Source organism: Triticum aestivum, chromosome 7A, assembly GCF_018294505.1.
Source record: "Triticum aestivum cultivar Chinese Spring chromosome 7A, IWGSC CS RefSeq v2.1, whole genome shotgun sequence".
NCBI classification, from domain to species: domain Eukaryota; kingdom Viridiplantae; phylum Streptophyta; class Magnoliopsida; order Poales; family Poaceae; genus Triticum; species Triticum aestivum.
In genome coordinates this window covers 156,097,408-156,102,701 of record NC_057812.1, presented here as the reverse complement: position 1 = coordinate 156,102,701, position 5,294 = coordinate 156,097,408, and the positions used below count along the sequence as shown (strand labels likewise).

At 45.7% G+C, this 5,294-nt stretch overlaps 1 pseudogene; it reads right to left on the bottom strand.

The window, feature by feature from the left end:
- Positions 1 to 245: 245 nt before the first annotated feature.
- On the bottom strand, positions 246 to 1,500 carry LOC123154136 (peroxidase 1-like; annotated as a pseudogene).
- Between the last annotated feature and the right edge of the window lie 3,794 nt (positions 1,501 to 5,294).

Genomic DNA, 5,294 nt, shown 5'->3' with positions numbered 1-5,294 from the left:
TTTTTTATAAGGATTATATTTTCATTAGAGATAAGTCCACTGTACAGCTTTCAACTTACCACTATGTTTAAGACTCAACCTTGAACTCCAAAACAGTGATTGACTTACTCCCTCCGTAAAGAAATATAAGAGCATTTAAATTTACAGAGGGAGTACTATCCTAAGTTGACTTATATCTTTTCATTCCGCTAAAGATGACTTGCTATCCTTGATCAGTTAGCTAGGTTTATGTGCACAGCACACAATGACACAAGAAAACAATACTGCCATACATGCATTTGTGTAGATAATATCAGACAGAGATGCAGTGCAGTTATAACAACTAACTAACTAAAAATCAACAGACGCTAGTTGGGGGCGTAGCACTTCTTCCTGATCTCTCCCTCGGCTCCGGTGAGCACACCCACGTCGCCCATCTTGATCATGGACGCGCTGAAGTCCTTAAAGAACTCGCCGTCGAACTTGCCGGTGGCGATGCGCTGGACGTAGTCCCTGGTGGTGTTGTCGAAGAGGAGCGCGGCATCGGAGCGGAAGAGGCCCCTCCGCTTGGCGACGTGGCGGTAGTAGCTGGTGTCGAAGGTCTTGAAGCTCCCAGGGTCCATCTCCGACAGCATAGTACGGTCATCAACGCTCTTGCACTTGAGCCTTAGCTTGTCGGCGTACTCGCTGTCCAGAGACGGGTCGACGACGCCATAGGCATCGTTCTCGCCGGTGCTGTTGTAGAGCCGGTCAGCGAATGACGGGCAGTGCGCCGTGCCGAGCGTGTGGGCGCCGGAGAACACGACGAGGTCCTTGAGGTCCAGGCCCTTGGAGGCAAAGATCTTGGCGAGCAGAGGGACGTCGCCGGAGGCTGGGGCAGCTCTTTGCTGGCCTCCGTGGCACTGGACACCCTTCCGTCTCTCCTTCCCAACGCCACTGGCCAGAAGGGGCCCATGGCCAGCACGACGGCGTCGCGGGACATGAGGGTGAGCACATCGGCGCAGGAGACGATGCCCGGGCACGCAGCCTCGAGCTTGGCCTTCACCTGCTCCACCGAGCCAAACCCTCGCAGGCTCTTGTTCGGCTTGGCGTCCTTCTCCGCCACGTTGCCTTCGGTGGATTCGAGGAGGACAGATGCGTCACAACCCTGCAATTTAATTTACGTTGCATGTAAGCATGCAATTCATGATCAATAGCAGCAGTAATACGAGAACAGGCAAAGTAACGTACCCTGACAAAACAGTCGTGGAAATGGAGACGGAGGAGCGGACCAGCGAGGCTGGGCGCGGCAGCGATGATCTTGATCATTTCCTCGCGGACGATTTTCTCGGCGTCTGGGCATGTCTTGCTATAGAAGCCGATCTCTAGGTTAGGCAACGCCGCCGAGCTAGCTGCGAGAGCCAGCAGGGCCAGAGGGAGCAGCAAAGACCTGATCGCCATGGACCTTAACCAATTGCACGATCAAATTAAGCTCCAATTAAGTGGCTACGGACAAGAATGTTTCAGTACTAGCAATCTATGTCGAGGTAATGGACGGATGATGTGTATATGTTCTCAAAATCCTTGTATTTATACATATGCCGGCCGGCCGGTTACGTAGTCTTGGGTGCATGTCGACGTGTGACAACCTGTTATCTATGTGCAGATGCATGTGCTAACTACCGTCTCAATACAACCGCCTCAGTTATCAACTGATTCAGACGTGAAGGCAATTATCCCATAAACTGCCAGAGGATACAATATGCACCAAGGGAATAACCTTCTGTGGCGCCATGTGCTCCAAGGATGATTAGTTTGGGCAGGCTGTATATCAAATATTATCTCTACAGAATTTCCAAGGGTGACTTGTTGCTTCAAAGTCGAAAGCTCCTAGTTCGTACGCTAAGGCACGCCAACTATAGCCCCCTGTATGATGCGTTCTCACTTCGTGTGCCCCTATCCCAGCCTGAGCTGGGAGTAGCTTCATTGCCGTTTGTCCTTTTTTCTATTCTTTTTAGTTTGTCCGTGTAGCTTTGAATGTTATGGTTTTCAGTAATGAAAATCGGAGGGGTGCGAAGCCCTTCTTTCCTTCAAAAAAAAAGTGTGCCATTTCAAGGAATGTGTTTTGGCGGCAAAAATGGGATGGTTTTAGCGACGATTCGCGGATAGTCAGAGGTTTAGAGCATCTCGTCAAAAAGCACAGTAGTGAACATTCCGTTTTACTCCTCTAAACCGCACCTACCGGATTTGTTATATCCGTTAGAGCAACTCTAGCTGATCCCTAAAACATAGAGGAGTATCTGGCCGAGTAAAACTTAGTGGAGTATTTTTACTCCACTAATTTTCAATTGTTAATTTTTCATATATACTGAGTTAACTACAGCTTGATGTCGTTCTAAAATATGGACATAGTCTCCAAGATACCACTTTCATCGTTATTTTTAGTAAATGCTCCCTCAATTAACAAATATAATATGTTTTAGATATTTCAATATGAACTATATATAGACGGAAATGAGTAAACAAACACACCAAAATGTGTCTATGTACATTCAATTCACAAAAAAGTTAGAACATCTTATATTTGTAAACGGAGGGACTATTTAGTATACAATTGCAGAACTGATATAATTTTAATGAAAATTCTAAGTGATTTTATTTTGAGTTGACCAATCTAAATAGTTTGGACACTCTTTTTAGGATATCTAGTCTGGACACTTGAAAGCTACTCCCTCTGTCTTATATTAATTGTTGCCCAAATAGATGTACTAATATATAATATAGAACGGAGGCACGGAGGACATCACAAGCACAAATGCATGTGTGATGGGCTAGCCAGATTTGAATTGTTAATGGGCCTGGCCTAATTAATTCGAAGCCTTCTATGGAGGATCCACTCTGAATTCGTAGAAGTCGTCAGGTGACCTCCTATTCAGCATGTTAAGCGTCAGTTTGTTCCTACAACGCCCAGGCGCGTGGACATTTTTTTATAACGGTGACAAAATATTTGCCTCATCAATTAATTAAGAGAGAAATAGAGTTTGTTTGTTTACAACCCACCGTAACATGTCACATGACAATTACTCACGTACTAAAATGTCCCCTAGCTTCTTAGCTCCCGCCTTAACCCAATGTCTAGCCTAGGTAAGAATGTTGTTGAGTAGGATCGGCGGCGGCGCGCTCATGTGATGGAAGACTCGTGCGTTCCTCTCCGTTCTAGATGGTCCATGAAACATGCATTGTGAGAGAGGCCATCGCCTTCCTGCTGGGGTTGCCCAAGTTGGTCCTGTTCGCCCATCAATCCATGACCAAGGCTTCTAAGTGCCAAGTAGAAGCATCGATATGGTCCAGACTCAGCTTTTCGATGACAAATATTCAAAGCCTGATGGTGTAGCGGCCCTTGAAGAAAAGGTGAGCCACTGTTTCTTGCTCCCTCCCACAGAGAAGGCAACGACCACAGTTTTGCATCCTGCTCTTGTCCAAGCTACCCGCCAACCAAATCCGGTCTTGTAAAGCAAGCGAAGCAAAGAACTTGACCTTTGACGGTGCCTAAGCCTTCCACGCCATTTGCTCCATGGGAGAGTTAACCATGCCCAAGAATTGCGCCTTATATGCGGAGGCAGCCGAGTATTGCCCATTAGTCGTGTGCTTCCATATGATGTCGTCCTTGGTGTGCTCGGCAGGATTGACGTCATGCACAAGCATCCAAAGGATAAAGAATTCCCTTATTTGGTTGATGGATACCACCAGTGGCGGAGACAGGGGGACTAGCAGGGGCCCTGGCCCCCCCTGACATTGGGAATTTGCTGCTAATTCACTGATGAACAGTGCATAATTAGCAATATTTTGATGCTAAAAGTCTATTTTCCTATGCTTTGGCCCTCCTTAACCTACTTTGACGGCACTTGGCCCTCCTAATCCACATTTCCTGACTCCGCCACTGGATACCACAGTGTCCGGCCTTATCTTTAAAATCCAAGCATTGTCCTTGATACCTTCCCACACCTTCCAGATTTTTCTCAAGGGTGCCTCGTAAATGAGTGGTGCAATGTCCTTGGGCTTGCGCCCGGACATGGCTGGCCCATGACTCGTCACGTCCGTCACTCGCTCGCTCGCACGACTAACTTGCTTGCACCCGTCGTCTAGAGATCATGTTTTGTCTACTTATTCTTTGGAAATCTTTTGGTCCAACGAGAAATTTTAAAATAATCATATTTGTACAACAAATTGTGTGACTTGTGCTGTAGGACAACTACTATTGTTTACAGTAAGTTAATTAGTACTACATCTGTTTCCAAGTATAAGTGGTTTTGCCAGTTTAAATCGAATTGACAAAACATCTTATATTTCGGAACAGAGTGTGTATTTTTTCCTGCAAAAAATAGTTAATTCTCCTCTCGAATGATCAAATTTGTGCAACATGAACGTACAAGTGAGTTCATGTAAACTATTGGGTCTTGCATATCCTATAGCATGCAAATCAAATATACATGTGGACTTAGTTAGCTCAAGTGGAACTGCGTGCCAGTGGGAACAACATGGGGGAGATGAGGATGGCCAGTAAGTTAGTCAATGAATCAAGGAACAATTCAAATTTGTTCGGTCGTCCTTCTTGACGGACTACAACCACTTTGCATCATAGCTAAGCCACCGGCGGCGCCATCTGGTTTGGCGCTACCTCGTGGTCGTGCTCCGGTAAGGCGGGTTACCCGGGCCGTGTTCGCTAAGCGTCGTCTCATTAACATATCCATGACATGCCTTAGGATCTCATTAACCCAGATTCTTTTAGGTCACCGAAAGTTTTCTTATTCCATCATCTCTGATATGACGTATACAAATCCATAGCCTATTGCCGGCGGAAGACAAGCTGTGATGTTGGACAATGACGAACGGAGATCATATGCCTCAGAGCATCTTCAATAGATGATGCAAATTTGAAGTTGTAAAACCAATAGATGTAAAATTTACATCATCAAAAAGTGCATTTTACATCTTTAAAAAAGAGGCAACTTCATCAGATGATGCATATTGAAGATGTAAAAGTGCAACTCCAATAGATGGTTCAAAGTGAAGATGTAAAAAACTAGAAACTTCGACTACTATTTCATTTCAGACATACTCAAACATAATTCTAATTAAAAATATAAAATAAATGACTACTACAGTTAATTCAAACTACTCATCGTGTGAGGGCATCCAGTACTCCTCCTTGTCCTCTTCCGAGGGCCCCTAGAACTCTTTATCGTCCTCCTCGAAGGACTCAACGTGGACCACCGTCGAGGGGCCGGCCTTGTCCTCCTTCACCCCCTTATTCTGCTGCTCGGTATCACGCTTCT